Below are 17,389 nucleotides of genomic sequence, written 5' to 3'. Positions count from 1 at the left end.
GCTCGTTCAAAGATATCTCTAGAAGTTCTTCAGAGGTTCTCACTGGTGGATCCAACACAGATAAAAATAATGAGATTTACACGTCATGTAAACTTCATTTTATTAATGTAAACTTAATGTTATGATGGTTTACATGATATATCATGTAAATTTGTGTTATATGTCATGTAAACTCTCAGAGTCATGCTGAATTACATGACATATAATGGAAGTTTACATGATATTTCATGAACTTTACATGACATGTCATGTAAACTTCTATGATATCCCACGCTCCAATTATGTGCATCATATGTCACAGAATTTTACACTCTTTTTTCGATCTGTGAAGGATACTTCCAGGAGAATTCAGGGATTCTCCTTCAGGGATTCTTCCTGGAGTTCTTCCAGGGATCGCTCCTGGAATTTATGCAGAGATTTTTTCAGGAGGATTCACGGATGCCTGCAGGGATCAGAAATTTGTCTTGAAGTTCTTTCATGAATTTCTACAGGTGTTCCTTCAAGAGTTCTTCGTCAACATTTCAGGATATAAACAAATATATCTTCAGGGTTTCCTTGATCTTTCAAGTAGTTTCCACAAGAATTCCTCCTGGATTTCTATCAGGAAACCCAACAAACATTAATGCTGTACAACGGCTGAATAAACTGCTCTAAAGCTTGATTTTAAAAATTTTGACTGAATAACCTTTTATTAATAACTTTTTATTCCGGCTATCATTGTTACTTGGGAATCCTTCATGACTTTGCTCCAGGGATTGTTCCGAGGATTCCTCTTGATAATCCTTTGGGGATTCCTCCTTTTGCATATCGATGATTCGTCCTAGAAATTCCTTGGGATTCCTCTTTGAGTTCCTCTAAAATTCCAATCGGAGATTGTCACAGAAGTTTCTACATAGATCTCTCTAAGAGCGCTACCAAGGATTTCTGCAGAAGTTCCTTCGTGGTTACATACGGTAGTTCTTGCAGGGATTAGTCCAGAAGTTCCTTCAAGGATTCCTCCACGAATTCTTTTAGAAAATCTTCCAAGAGTTTCTTCAGAGATTCCTTCTACAGTTCCGTTAAAGTTCCTCCTGAAATTCCTTCGGGGGCTCCTCCTGGAAAGCATTGTAAGAATACGAGAAATACAATCCCAGAGAAAGTATTCGAAAAAAAAACATAAAGTGTTTTTTTTTGGTTTTGACTAGTAAGTTTTTCTGAAAGAATTTTCGAATGTATTTCAAGACCAAGTGTCCTCAATCCAAATTCCAAATTGCTAGACTTGGTTTTGGTTAACGAAGTGGCTCTATCCAGTTGCTCAGTTTCGGAATCACCAGAGCCTCTGATTAGACTCGACTCAGCTCATCCAGCGTTAGAAACATCAGTCAGGATCCCTGTACCCGTCATTTTCGAGGACTTAGAAGATCTACAGGCATTAGATTTTAGAAAAGCTGATTTTGGTTCTATGGCGCAATCACTAGCACAAGTTGACTGGCAATTTCTTGACACATGTTCTAATGTCAACGAAGCGGTTTGCCTTTTTACTCAGACATTGAGTCAAACAATAGCTGTCCATGTGCCTCTGCAAAAACCGATTCCCAAGCCAGTGTGGGGTAATGCTCGACTTCAGTACCTGAAGCGTTTAAGATCTACAGCACTTCGTAACTATAGCCGGGTTAAGAATGTGTTCACCAAGCGCGCATTCTCAATTGCTAGCAACGATTATCGCAAGTACAACCGCCACCTCTACAAATGCTATACTATACGCATGCAGAATAAACTCCGCCGAAATCCTAAATCATTCTGGTCTTTTGTCAAGACAAAGAGAAATGGGGATGGCCTGCCTGCTGAAATCTATCTCGGAGAAAAACGCGCAAGCTCTGCTAGTGAGAAAAGCAATCTTTTTGCTGAACACTTCAAGCAGGTTTTCAATGATGCACGTGCTACGACAGCGCAAGTGAATAATGCACTCAGCGATACGCCAAGAAACGTAATTGATTTCAACAACTTTACAGTCACCTCGGAGAACGTGAGGTTGGCTATCAGTAAGCTCAAGCATTCAAACGTAGGAGGCCCGGACGGTGTTCCACCCTGCATCCTAAAAAACTGCTCGGCCGAGCTAATCGTTCCGTTGACGAAACTGTTCAACCTCTCTCTGCTACAAAGTGAGTTTCCTGAGCTGTGGAAATCTTCTTTCATGTTCCCAGTATACAAAAAAGGCGATAAACAGAATGCGGAGAACTACCGAGGAATCACATCGCTCTGTGCGTGCTCGAAGGTTTTCGAAATAATTATCAACGACGCTTTGTTTTCTTGCTGCAAAACTTATATTTCTCCGGATCAGCATGGATTTCATCCAAGAAGATCAATAGTAACTAATCTTGCTCCTTTCATATCGTCATGCGTAAGGAATATTGAGCAGGGTGCACAGATAGACGTCGTGTACACTGATCTGCTGCTTTTGATCGAGTTGATCACTCAATTCTATTAGCCAAATTGGAAAAGATCGGTGTGTCTGCTGACTTGGTTCAGTGGTTTAACTCCTATTTAAAAGACCGCAAACTTTGTGTAAAACTTGGCTCAGCCCTCTCAGTCAACTTCACCAACATTTCCGGGGTACCGCAAGGAAGTAACTTGGGACCATTGTTGTTTACTATTTTCCTGAACGACGCTGGGCTAGTTCTTCCTCCAGGATGCAGGGTCTTTTATGCAGATGACGTCAAGATTTTTGTGGTAGTTCGCAGCCTTATCGACTGCTTGCGCCTACAACAGCTGATCAACGAGTTCAGTGATTGGTGTAGCCGAATTTTCCTAACACTTAGTGTCCAAAAATGCAACGTTATTAGTTTTCATCGAAAGCTGAAGCCAATTCTGTTTGATTATATGATCAATGATCAACAGCTGCAGCGAGTTGAAACTGTTCGGGATCTTGGTATCATGCTGGATGCACCGCTAACGTTCAAGCCACATTATGCAGATATCGCGGCCAAGGCCAGCAAACAACTTGGTTTTATCTTCAAGGTAGCTGATGAGTTTCGCGATCCCACCTGCCTCAAATCATTGTATTGTGCTCTTGTGAGGTCAATTTTGGAATTTGGCTTAGTTATTTGGTGCCCGTATCAAAGAGTGTGGATAATGCGGTTGGAGACTATCCAAAGAAAATTCGTTCGATATGCTCTACGCCATTTGCCGTGGAATGATCCAGACAACCTTCCACCGTACGAACATCGATGCCAACTTCTGGGAATTGATACGCTTGAACGTAGGAGATCAATTGCTCAAGCAGTGTTTGCCGCAAAAGTGCTGACCGAGGAAATCGATTCACCGGAAATTTTGGCTAATCTTACAATCTACGCCCCAGAAAGACCTCTGCGGATCAGGAATTTCCTATATCTACCTCTCCGATCAACTGGATATGGACAGCATGACCCTTTGCGATCCGTCGCAGCACAATTCAACGAATTCCATTACGCCTTCGACTTCAATATTACTACGGATACTTTCAAACAGCGGATTTCTAGGAGTTTTCGTGAAGAAGATAGACGGCTGCATTAGTTATGTTATTTTTATGAATATTATTTTATGTGCATTATGTTAGGTTGTCTATTGTTTCATTGACCATTGTTGTAAGTGTTAGTAAAATTACTTTTAATATTATTACTTCATTAAGACATTTTGTCAGATGATTTTAACCAAACTAAATAAATAAATAAATAAATAAGTGTAAATAAAATGAATCACCGAATTAAATTTTAAAACGATTCCTTAACCCTCGAACGACCGCGCTGTTGTATTTTTTTACAAACAGCTGAAAAATCTTGCTTTTTGTATTCAGCATTAGCGTGGTGCTTGCGGTGGTGGACAACCGCGAGAGTTACGGAAGGTTAAAGAAGCAATCCTGAAAAAAGTTTTCAAAGAAATCCCTAAAGCAAGGGTTATCAGACTTTATGGCTCGCAATGCACTTTTTGGAAATTATTTGTACCTGTGATCAAAATACACTATTTTTCTCGAACTGATATTATCATTAACGAGAACCACTACTTAGTCCTGTTTTGACTCCTGAATGATTTCATGTAAGGTTTTTAAGTAGACGCTTACCAGAATTCTGGAAAGATTGTTGTTGAATTCCAGGGAGATCTTTGAAAGATAAATTTTTCAGAAATTTAGCAAAGTGGCAAAATTTTTTGTACATTCCTTTCAGGTTTCTTGGAGAGTGAAACTCTAGCAGGAACTTCTTATCGAGTTCTTAAAAGAATACCTGTTGGAATCACTCAATGAATAAGTAGAGTATTTTGAAAGAATTTCTGGAAGAACTTCTCAATAAATCACAGAAAATATTCTGCTTTTGAAATTCAAAAACTGATTTTCACGTTTTTCCATTTTATACCGATATAAATCCGAATATTTTTACCCCATTATTCTACTCGGGTGCCCTGATATGCCTGCGGTATCATCTCTTTTCTGGTCGTTGGTTGGCTTTGCGTGAGACATGAATCGGTGTTACTGGACGGCCGGCGCGATGCGATGATCTGAGACGAAACTTCGGCCAAACTGACGTCAGTTTCCACCGGTGGTGGAGTGCTAAATGAGTGTGGAAAAGCACTTTCCCTTCGCTTGTGCCCACGGGCTTACCAAGCAACAGAAAACTGACCAACCAACGCCCATATCTCTCACCGGCGCGGCGGCACGCCAGTGCACCAGTTGGAGCCAGCTTGCGATATAGCCGGTGCATTGATTTATTGAACGAATTCGAAAGATTTTCTCGACGAATCCGATGAGAAGCCGTTCGGACCGTTCAGCCAAGCTGTTGGCGGTTGCCAAGCCGACGCACGCGGCCGTTCCGACGTGTATCACTGTCGTGTATTGGTCATGACCTGATAATCAGGTGCGGTTTCCATTGTATCGAGCGGGGGGGAATGTAAATATTTACCGTTGATATCGGATAATTGCTGTTCGCTCAATCTGCGGGCCCTAATGATTGCTGCTGCACTGACTGCTGCTCACATGGGTTAATAAAGGTGTCGATAAAAATAAACCGATCGCGGAGAAAGCTTTCGGATTGTATTGGCTCAGAGTATGGATGGGTACTGCAAGCAGTAGTGGCTATCGAGTAGACATCATAATCGAGGAATTTTATAATCTCGGTGAAAGTCCATTTTGGCGCAATGGTACAAGCTTTGGCTATTAGGCTTTATCATGGAGAAGATGTATCATTGCAAGGTATTGTTTTGATGCGATTGAGTGATCTGATTAACCCGGCAGTGATTGGACTACTTTCCATGTGCCTTGAAGGCACATGGTGTTCAATGAATTTTGATACTGTTCCGGTAGCATTCGCCTTCAGATCTTCATAACAAATCATGAAATACACGAAATGCATTACTCTAAGTAATTTCTGTTTTGGTGAAATATATCCTAGTTATAGTGAACTGAGGTATCAGTAGGTCGGCTCTAGAGGCACGTTCTCCTCCATTCGGGAAATTTGTGCCAACGCCATGAACACGAGCCTATTCATCATTTACCTGACGGAGAAGGGAAGGAAAAAGGATAGGACATGGGAAAGGACAGGTAAGGGAATAGGATCGTCATACTCGCAAAAGCGTACCACAATGGGTTCAAACAGCGCCCTGAGAAGGGCACTGTAATAACGCATAAAGCGTAAAGAGACCCTATAGCTCTTTACCACAGCGGGTCAAGAACAACAGAACGTCCTGAAGATTCAGGTTTCTGAAGTCAGTTTCACTTAATAAGTGTTTCCCGAGTACTCGGAAACGCAATTGCGCAAAAACTGGACAGTTACATATTAAATGATACGAAGTTCCATAATCGGATTCACAGCTATCACAGGCAAATGAATCAGCTTGCTGAATATTCGCCATGTGATAACTGAGTCGGCAGTGGCCAGTCAATGCTTTGACCAGCATGCTGCAATTCTGCTTTGACAGATTGATAGATACTTTGCCACCCCTAGAGATGACTCAGTACTATACAATTTTGTTTGACGACATGACTCCAAACTATGTATTCCAGTATTGTTTGTGCTGAGTGGCAGCCCAGGTGTCAATCTGAAGCTTTACCCAACACTTACATACCGGAATAGCTGGCTCAGGGCCAATGAAGTCATGTGATGCTCCAGTGCGAGCTAACTCATCAGCCAATTCATTTCCAGCGATGGAAGAATGGCCAGGTACCCATACAAGGTGAACAGCGTTTGCTGAATTCAGCTCCTCGATTTGAGTTCGACAAGCGATAACTATCTTCGACCTGGAGTTGGCCGAAGCAAGTGCTTTAATAGCAGCCTGGCTATCTGAACAGAAGTATATTACTTTGCCCATTACGTGCTGCTGAAAAGCTGATTGCACTCCGCACATAAGAGCTAAGATTTCGGCCTGAAAAACGGTGCAGTGTCTACCAAGTGAGTAAGACTGATACAGCCTTAGCTCACGAGAATAAACACCAGCACCTGCTCGACCTTCGAGAAGGGAGCCATCAGTGTAACATACGATGCCGTCTGAAATACTTCTCTCCAGATAACCAGATGTCCACTCTTCCCGGGAAGGGAAATTCGTGGAAAATGTCCTATATGGAAAATTACAAGCATTTGTAAGACCACTTGGAGCAAGCACAACTTTGTCCCAATTCACCAAAAGTGGAAACAACGAGGTGTGTGTTGAACTGCGGTTCACAGGAGTTTCCTCTAGTAAACCGAGTACCCATAGACGGTAAGTTCAAGAAAGTGCTTCTTGTTTGAGATGAATGTGTAGTGGGGCAACGTCAAAGAGAATTTCGAGCGCTGCCGTAGGCGTTGAAGAGAACGCTCCAGACATCGCCATTAGGCACATCCTTTGGAGATGGCCTAATTTTGATTGGACCGTTCTCACTTCGCCCTTTTGCCACCACACAAGACATCCATAAGCCAATATTGGACGAACAACAGTTGTGTAAATCCATTTGATATACTTGGGTTTAAGACCCCAAGTTGTACCAAAGGTTCGCCGGCATTGCCCGAAGGCCATACAAGCTTTCTTGATTCTGAACTCAACATGAGGTGTCCAGGAAAGCTTGGAATCAAGAATGACTCCAATGTACTTTACCTGTTCAGTCACATTGATTTCAGAATCAAAGAGACGTAAAGATCGAACACCATTACGGTTTCGCTTTTCCGTGAAAAGAACAATAGATGTTTTACTCGGATTTACCGAAAGGCCATATTGGCGACACCAACCCTCAACTACCTGAAGAGCGTTTTGCATCAGGTCGAAAAGGGTGCTGATGCACATACCGACTAACAATGTTAGGTAGTCGTCGGCCATAAGTAGGAAAACCGTTATTATTGAGTTGCCTCAATAGCGTATCTGCTACGAGATTCCACAAAAGAGATGATAAGACTCCCCCTTTGGGGCATCCACAAACACTCAATTTCCTAATCGCCGCTTGACGCAATGTCGAGATGAGATGTCGGTTTTTGAGCATTTGGTGAATCCAATTGGAAATCATTGGAGATATGCCATGACCCCGCGCGGCTTCCAATATGGCATCGAAAGGCACGTTGTCAAAGGCACCCTCGATATCTAAGAAAACACCCATGCAGGATTGCTTTTGAGCGAATGCCTTCTCGATATCGTAAACAACTTTGTGTAAAAGAGTCACAGTGGACTTTCCAGATTGGTAAGCATGTTGGTTCACATGAATAGGCACATTGGCCAGATGAACATCACGGATGTGATGATCCTCAATGCGTTCTAAGCATTTCAGAAGAAAAGAGGTCAAACTGATAGGTCTGAAGCTCTTTGCTTCTTCATACGACGCGCGACCCACTTTCGGAATAAACTTCACAGTAATATCCCGCCAGGATTTGGGAATATACCCTGTAGCAAAACTGCAAACAAGTAGTTGTTTCAAAATATGTTTGAAATGATCAAATCCTTTCTGAAGCAAAATAGGATAAATCCCATCTGCCCCAGGAGATTTGAAAAAAGCAAAGCAATTAAGTGGCCATTCAATCGATTCTAAAGTTATGATACTCCGAGCCGAAGCTAAAGAATCATAACTACAAGAAAAGACATCAGGTTCATCCGAAGATGTAATATCCACACATCCGGGGAAGTGTGTACTGAATAAACATTTCAAAACAAGGAATCATCAGAGGAAGTGAAATCACCATTTGGCAAACGAAGTTCGTTCACTTGAAAATCTTTAGATTCTGCAAAGATTTTGTTCAATCGACTGGCTTCACTCAGACTGGAAACATTTGTACAAAAGTTTTTCCAGCCGGATCGATCAGCAGACCGAAGAGCTTTCTGGTAGGCCTTGCGAACCGACCTGAAAGCCTCCGATCCAGCCGAACGTCGTCTGTTCCAACTCTTTCTACATTGTTTCCTGAGCTTCGCCAGATCGGAGTTCCACCAAGAGGTTCCTCTTGTGGTCTTCACAGACCGCAGAGGGCAGGCTTCTTCAAAAGCTTCCATGATGAAGGCCGTTGTAGTATCGACGGCATCATCTCTAAATCACTTGGAGTGTCGATGGATGGTGAGTTTCCATGAAATGTGGCCGCAATTTAATCAGTGAAGAGATCCCAGTTGGTTCACCGGGGATTTCTGAAATGCAAATTTTGCGAAGTAACATTTAAATGTTCAAAAAACATGTAGCGATAATCAGATAAATTCTTCTTCTGACACATACCAATTGGTCAGCTTGTAACTACAGGGTGAAAGTGATACACTAGTTTGGGAGCCATACGTTGCCATTCATGCCATTGCTTTGAAAACAAGTGTGCTTGGGGGAACGGGATCTTAGACATGGGGCTTTTAAGAAACAAATGATTCACTGATTGGCTCTGAAGCATATTTCCAACTGGGTTGCCAGATCTCGTGTTCTGCTCAAGGCGCACGCTGCTCACAACATTTTTTATTCGGACGATTTTATTTTACTTTGAAGCGTCTCTGAATAAACAAAATGATCGTGTGTATAAAGCAAGTCTTCGTGAATTTCCTGCTGACAAACGAGAGGTTCAACGATATCGAAGTGCTGCAGCAATGATGGTTTGGGGCGCCATATCAACAAAAGGCCAATTACCATTGTTGTTCATCGACAGGGGCATACAAATCAACAAAGAGCACCTTTTACAACACGTCATCAAAGATCACCTTTTCCCCAGTGCCAAGAAACTGTTTGGAAAAGAAATTTTTTGTTTCCAGCAGGACTCAGTACCGACGCATAAAGCAGTGGTTGTTGAACAGTGATGCCAGCAAAATTTACCGTGCTTCATCAGCTCATCGGAATAGCTGGTTTCGTCTCCCGATCTGAACCCACTGGACTATTGTTCATGGGAATGCATGCTAGGGAACCTGGGCGACGCGAAGAACTTGGTTTTGGATACCTTCAAAAACCGTTTGGTAAAAATTTGGGATGAAATGCCGGACGAAGAGGTGCATGCGACTTGTAATAACTTCGAGAAGCGTCTGCGGGCCGTAATTCAAAACAAAGGGGAATGGTTCTAATTGAACTAAATACTATGTAAGTTTAAAACTTTGTTGTGTTATTAAAAGTGAATTTGCAGAAAAATTAAATCCAGTTTGAATTTTGCATCAGTTTTCGAGTGTAACATTTCTACGTTGCCACCCTGTACAAAGTTATAACTGATTTAGAACAGTTCAATAATTTCTAGATAAATTTCACAGATACAAAAAAATATAATTCGGCCCCAACTATACACACTGTTAAACATTCCCTTCAATAATGTTTTATCAAACAATACAATTGTATAACTTTACTGTGCAGTACCATTACATACAGGACGGTCAACAAATCATAGTTGATATATAGTTAGTTTTTATATTTTGCAATCCACAAGAAAAATAAGTAGTACATATGACGATGACCTGCATCATAAGAACATGCGTACCTACGTAAAGACGATATTCAGTTGCCTCATGTCGTACCAAGACAATGCAATGGTTGTTAGTAGTAGATACACATTGTTCATGACCGAATGTTTTGAGCCTTGTTCAAACTTACCCAGATGGTAATTAGAAACTATGTTAGCAGTTCTTCTATTGGTAGTGTTGAGGATAAGTGACATTCTTCAAATTCAAATGCATGAAATAGAATGAGGTCCAACGATTGCTCCCATTTATATTCTATATGAAAAGTAACATGGAGTTGTATAGAATGTCCCCTAAAACAATCTCGTTCTTCATTTTAGAGTACCACAAAGGTTTCCCATTTTCAAGCGGACAACCGAAACGGTGGCACAGTTTGAAACCGTAATTCAATTTCCATTTCATCGCCCTCGCCTTTTACCCAATATGCATTGCCCACGTATGTATGCATGAACGACGTACAAAATCCAGCGAACAGTCAGCCCCCGAAACTTGGTTCGTCGGCTAAGGCTAAATAGTACAACCCCCCGCAAACCGTCGAAACGACCGCAATGGAACCGGGCCACTGTCAAGAAGACGCAAACCGCGATGACGTCAAATCCAATAATGAGAGTAGGTACGTGGTTGGTACAGTACACCATCGCCCCGCGCCCGACCTCGAGTAGCTCAGTAGGTAGCACCGCGCAAGAAAAAACCGTTTCATTGAGAAGTAAAAAACTAGACCAACCAACGCCGAACGCTGCGAACCGGGAGCTGCACGGTGGCGGTGGCGGTGGCTGACGGTGCACCTTGAGACGAGCAGCGCGGAAAAGAAACGGCATTTGTGTGTCTACCACCGCACCGCACCACCGCCAAACCAACCAATCGGCCGAGGAAGTAAAGAGGTAAACTTACGCACATAGCCAAATATTAACAGCTGCTCATCCGTTGCGGACACGTTTTCGATCATCATGAGTCGCTGAGTTTGGTTGGCTCACTGACTGACTGGATCGGCGGCGGTGGAAGAGCAGTTTACGCATCGAGACGTCTATCCTCCTAGCAGAATTGGGAATGTCGGTTCTTGGGCCTTTATCAGAGAAAAAACTAAAAATATTGCACATTTATTATAATCTAACATTGAATATCGACAACCTTCATGTATCTACTCAGTCAACCGTTCTACTTTTAATGTGTTTATGCCAAATATTAACGAGCAAGTTCAACCTACGTCGTCGAGCAGGACTACAGTCGACTCTCCATGTCTCGATGTTCTTCTTTCTATATAAAGAGGAAAACTCCTGATGGGATACCCAAGAAGTGGGTCCTCGGGTTATGTGGGGTCGACTCACTAAAATCTCTTCCTCTCTCTTCCTTGCCTCCGCGATACGCCTGTTAGAAATGATTTCGAGAAGAGGCAGACCGTATACATTAGTACATTCTAATGGTATGCGTTCCACTAGCTACCGCCTTAAGTTATTCTCTCTCCCCTGGAGGATTGAAGCCTGGCTAATACTTAGACTACCCGTTGGTTTCTCTGTTGTTCAAGTATGCTTCGAACTACCGTGAAAGTAACGGAATCCCTCAACTTTGCTCCACGAAGCGTGAGCATTCAAAAAGCACATGCTCCGCGGTCTCATAGCAGTCTGCACACTCTGGACATGCGGGAGACCCTGTGTGTTCGAATCTGTGTAGTAGATAACACCTAAAGCATCCATGGCCTGACAATAAAGTGAAAGTTCTCCTCGCCATGGGCCCGCTCGTCCACTTGGACACGCTCTATAGAAGCCTGTATGTCCATCTACCCTTGCTGGATTAATCCCATTTTCTCTGCCATTTCATCATCGACCATGTTCTGGCGATCCGTCTCGCGCCTCTTATACCGCGTCGCTCGATGTACTTCTCGTCTTCTGACACCACAAGTGGTATGGGTATCATACCCGTTAGCACGCATACCGCGTCCTTTGAGACGGTGCGATATGCACTGGACGACCCTAAGGCACATCAGCCTTCGGGTACTCTCGAGCAGCTCCAAGTTTCGGTGACCACTGGCCATACCGGTTGACCATGCAACGGCGCCATACAGTAGTATGGAGACCGCCACTGTAGCGAGAAGCTTACTCGAGACTATTGCCGAGCTATTTCATATTTTCTCCGATAATACCATAATCTCCATGCTTGCCCTTTTGAACGCATATTTTTCGCGGATGCCGATGTTCAGCTTGTCATCGATCATGACCCCAAGTTGCTTCAGTGAGCACTTGGAGTTAATCGTGCACCCATCTGAAGCAACCACTGCTTGCTGTTCAGTCTTCTGCGGTTCTTTACCACCATCACCTCCGTTTTGTGGTGCGCAAGTGCCAGCTGTCTCGACCTCATCCAGTCCTCCACTATGCCAATTGCGTGCGTTGCTCTCAGTTCCACTTCCTCTATCGACTCGCCGTATACCACGAGGGTAATATGTGGTCCTGAGGTGCCCACGCGGTGATGTTGTAGCTCCTCTCGCCTTCGCCGGTGTCATAGGGGGCTATTTTATAACTCGAGTCGACCGTAATTTCATGTGACTCGATAGTTGTCGAATTATACAAAACGAGTTAGTCGATGGATGTCGAGTAAATAGTCTAGCACAGCGAATGCTCGACTCACTAAAACGACTCGATGAAAACGGTCGGCCACCTGTCATCGCACAGCAATCAGTGCCTGCTGCGCACAGCGATCAGACAGATTGATGTGAAATTTTGAATTGGCTTTGTGCGCGTAGGGATTTTTTTTTGCATTTTATTAGTAAAACTACTCTAGAATATTCATTGGAATCCGTTTTAAACATTCCATCAGTCGCGCCAAAAAGAGATATTCAGTACACGGCATACGCTTTATATTATGGTTGCAGTACTAGATAGCATATTGGTGTATTAGGCAAAAATGTCCAGCTGATTATGAGTGTTTGGTAGCTTGGTTGGTAGTGGACATGTAGAACCGACCAACCCGATCTGGTCCTGTCGCAAGTGTCGGAATGACCCCCGCGGAAACCTTGGCATTCAGTCAAGGCCGCCTTGGTCAGGACACCAAAGCTAGGCATGCGGCGGCTCTTTCTTGATGATTCATCATATCCATCATCTTAGCGAACCAACGGCCACCCTGGTGAACCCGTGGCCACCGGAATGTACCCTGGAGGAGCTAACTTCGAAGAAATGTTGACCATAGTGCCAAAACTAGATATGCGAAGGCCCTGTATTCACCATTTTTCATATATGTACACCATCTTATTATCCATAAAAAGGATTAATGACTTCCCTGGCCAACCCGTGGCCACCGGAATATGCTCTGGAGGAGCCTGCTCCGAGGACGCTTTGGCCATAGCGCCAGATCTTCTATGTTTTATGTTCATCCTGTGTTTAGGTGATCAAAACCTGATTCTTCGCCTGCAGGCATCTAAGAAAATAAAACCAGGAATTGCGTCGGAATGAACCGATTACACTCAAGGAATTAATCCAGAAATTCCTTTTGGAATTTCTCCAGAAATTCCTCTAAGAGTTTTCCAGAAATTCCTCTGAGAATTTATCCAGGAATGAGAATTCATCTAGGAATTTCTCCAGACATTCCTCTACGAATTTCACCAGAAATTCCTCTAGGAATTTCTCCAAAAATTCCTCTACGAATTTCCCCAGAAATTCCTCTAGAAATTTCACCAAGAATTCCTCAGGGAATTTCTCCAGAAATTTCTCTACGAATTTCCCAGAAATTCCCCTAAGAATTTCCCAGAAATTCCTCTAGGAATTTCTCCAAAAATTCATCTAGGAATTACTCCAGAAGTTCCTCTAGAAATTTAACCAGGAATTCTTCTAGGAATTTCTCCAGAAATTCCTCTAGGAAAATCTTCAGAAATTCCTCTACGAATTTCCTCAGAAATTTCTCCAGAAATTCCTCTAGGAATTTCTCCAGAAATTCCTCTAGGAATTTCTCCAGAAATTCCTCTAGGAAATTCTCCAGAAATTCCTCTAGGAATTTCTCCAGAAATTCCTCAAGAAATTTCTCCAGAAATTCCTCTAGGAATTTCTCCGGAAATTCCTCTAAGAATTTCCCCAAATATTCCTCTACGAATTTCTCCAGAAATTCCTCTAGAAATTCCTCTAAGAATTCCTCTAGGAATTTCTCCAGCAATTCCTCTAAGAAATTCCCAGAAATTCCTCTAAGAATTAATCCAGAAATTCTTCAAGAAATTTCTGCAGAAATTCTTCTAGGAATTTCTCCAGAAATTCCTCTAGGAATTTCTCCAGAAATTCCTCTGGGAATTTCTCCAAAAATTCCTCTACGAATTTCTCTAGAAATTTCACCAGGAAATCCTCAAGGAATTTCTCCAGAAATTCCTCTACGAATTTCCCAGAAATTCCTCGAAGAATTCTCAGAAATTCCTTTAGGAATTTCTCCAAAAATTCCCCTACGAATTTCTTCAGAAATTCCTCTAGAAATTTAACCAGGAATTTCTCTAGGAATTTCTCCAGAAATTTCTCTAGGAATTTCCCAGAAATTCCTCTAGGAATTGCTCCAGAAATTCCTCTAGAAATTCAACCAGGAATTTCTCTAGGAATTTCTCCAGAAATTTCTCTAGGAATTTCCCAGAAATTCCTCTAGGAATTCCTCCAGATTTTTTTTTCGGTATTTCTCCAGCAATTCCTGTATAATTTCCTCTAGGAATTACTCCAAAAAATTCCTTTAGGAATTCCTCTAGTAATTCCTCCGGAAATTCCTCCAGGGATCCCTCCGAAAGTTCCTCTAGGAATTCCTCCTGAAATTCCTCTAGGAATTCCTTCAGAAATTTTTCTAGAAATTCCTCCAGAAATTCATCTTTGAATTTCTCTATAAATTCCTCTAGGAATTTTCGGAGAAATTCCTCTAGGAATTTTCGGAGAAATTCCTAGAAGAACTTCTGGAGAATTGCCTAGTGGAATTTCTGGAGGAATTTCCAGAGAAATTTCTGGAGGAATTATTAGAGGAATTTCAGGAGGAATTCCTAGAGGGTTTAACCAGGAAATTTCTAGAGGAATTTCTGGAGCAATTCCTAGAGGATATTTTGGAGAAACTTCTGGAGGAATTTCTGGATAAATTCCTAGAGGAATTTCTGGAGAAATTCCCAGAGGAATTTCTGGAGAAATTTCTAGAGGAATTTCTGGAGAAATTCCTAGAGGAATTTCTGGAGAAATTCCTAGAGGAATTTCTGGAGAGAAATTTTTTGGGAAATTTCTGGATAAATTCTTAGGGAGATTTCTGGGAAATTCTTAGAGGAATTTCTGGAGAAATTCCTAGAGGAATTCCTGGTGAAATTTCTTGGGGAATTTCTGGATAAATTCTTAGAGGAATTTCTGGGAAATTCTTAGAGGAATTTCTGGAGAAATTCCTAGAGGAATTCCTCGTGAAATTTCTAGAGGAATGTCTGGAGAAATTCGTAGAGGATTTTTTGGAGAAATTCCTAGAGGAATTTCTGAAGAAATTCCTTGAAGAATTCCTGGTGGAATTTCTAGAGAAATTTTTGGAGAAATTCGTAGAGGAATTTCGGGAGAAATTCCCAAAGGAATTTCTGGAGAAATTTCTTGGGGAATTTCTGGATAAATTCATAGAGGATTTTCTGGGAAATTCTTAGAGGAATTTCTGGATAAATTCTTAGGGGAATTTCTGGGAAATTCTTAGAGGAATTTCTGAGGAAATTCCTAGAGGAATTCCTGGTGAAATTTCTTGGGGAATTTCTGGATAAATTCTTAGAGGAATTTCTGGAAAATTCTTAGAGGAATTTCTGGAGAAATTCCTAGAGGAATTCCTCGTGAAATTTCTAGAGGAATGTCTGGAGAAATTCGTAGAGGAATTTTTGGAGAAATTTCTAGAGGAATTTCTGAAGAAATTCCTTGAGGAATTCCTGGTGGAATTTCTAGAGAAATTTTTGGAGAAATTCGTAGAGGAATTTCTGGAGAAACTCCCAAAGGAATTTCTGGAGAAATTTCTTGGGGAATTTCTGGATAAATTCATAGAGGAATTTCTGGGAAATTCTTAGAGGAATTTCTGGAGAAATTCCTAGAGGCATTCCTGGTGAAATTTCTAGAGGAATGTCTGGAGAAATTCGTAGAGGAATTTTTGAAGAAATCCCTAGAGGAATTTCTGGAGAAATTCCTAGAGAAATTCTGGAGAAATTCCTAGAGGAATTTCTGGAAAAAATCCTAGAGGAATTTCTGAACAAATTCCTAGAGGAATTTCTGAACAAATTCCTAGAGGAATTTCTGGAGAAATTCCTAGGGGAATTTCTGGAGAAACTCCTAGAGGAATTTTTGGAGAAATTCTTAGAGGAATTTTCGGAGAAATTTCTAGAAATTCTGAAGGATTTCCTACTGGAATTTCTGGAGTAATTACTAGAGAAATTTCTTTAGGAATTCCCGGAGGAATTCCTGGAGGAATTCCCGGAGCAATTCCTGGAGGAATTCCTGGAGGAGTTTTCGAAGGAATTCCTGGAGGAATTTTTGGAGGACCAGATAGGCAAATTCATGAAAATAGAGCCGTCGCATGCGAAGTTCTGGCTCCATGGCCTGAACGTCCGTTAAACAGATTTCTCCAGGTCACATTCTTATGACCACAGTCGCCTGGCCATTGGTTCTTTTTATGGATGATGAATGTGACAAAAGTTCAGCTTATTATATGTAGTGGCTTGATTGCCCTAACAGCGGGGAGGAAAAAAAAGATAATTAATATAAAGAATCAAGAAGATAGACCGTCGCATGCCTAGTTTTGGCGTTCACGAAGAAAGCACCTTCAGGACGCATTTCGTTTGGCCAGGGAGGACATTGGACCTTTTTACGGTAACCAAGATGAAAAAGCATGAAGATAGAGTCGTCGCATGCCTAAATTTGGCACCATGGTCCAAAGGTCCTCGGAACAGGTTCCTCCAGGGTATATTTCAGTGGCCACGGGTTGGTAAGGAAGGCCATTAGACCCCTTCATGGTTACTAAAATGATGGATATGAAAAATCTTGAAGAAAGAGCCGTCGCATTTCTAGTTTTGACCGTATGGCCAAAACGTCCTCGAAATAGGCTTTTGCAGAGCACATTCCGGTGGCCATGGGTTGACCAATGGTTGGCCAGGGAGGCCATTTAACGTTGTACGGTGACCAAGAAGATGAATATAAAAAATCATGTAGACAGAGCCTTCGCATGCCTGGTTTTGGAGCCCTGACCGAAATGTTCACGATCCAGGTCCCCGCGGGTGTAATTTCGATGCCCGCAACAGGACCAGATTGGGTTGGCCGGTTCCACATGACCACTACCAGACACGCATCACCCAGCTGGACATGTTTGCCGCAGACACCAACATTCAACGACACGGCCGCTCGTAAAAAGCTTGTGTAAACAAAATTCCTCTCAGTAAACTGTCAAAATCGCGAATCGACCACTCTTCTGCTGTCGACTGTCGAGCTAGTCGGTTTCTGTGATCGCTTTTCTGCTCGGCTCGACAGTGATAGCAGGCGACCCGATTTAATCGACTCGAGTTATAAAATATCCCCCATAGATTAGCACC

Source organism: Aedes albopictus, chromosome 2, assembly GCF_035046485.1.
Source record: "Aedes albopictus strain Foshan chromosome 2, AalbF5, whole genome shotgun sequence".
NCBI classification, from domain to species: Eukaryota; Metazoa; Arthropoda; class Insecta; order Diptera; family Culicidae; genus Aedes; species Aedes albopictus.
This window is presented reverse-complemented; position numbering follows the sequence as displayed.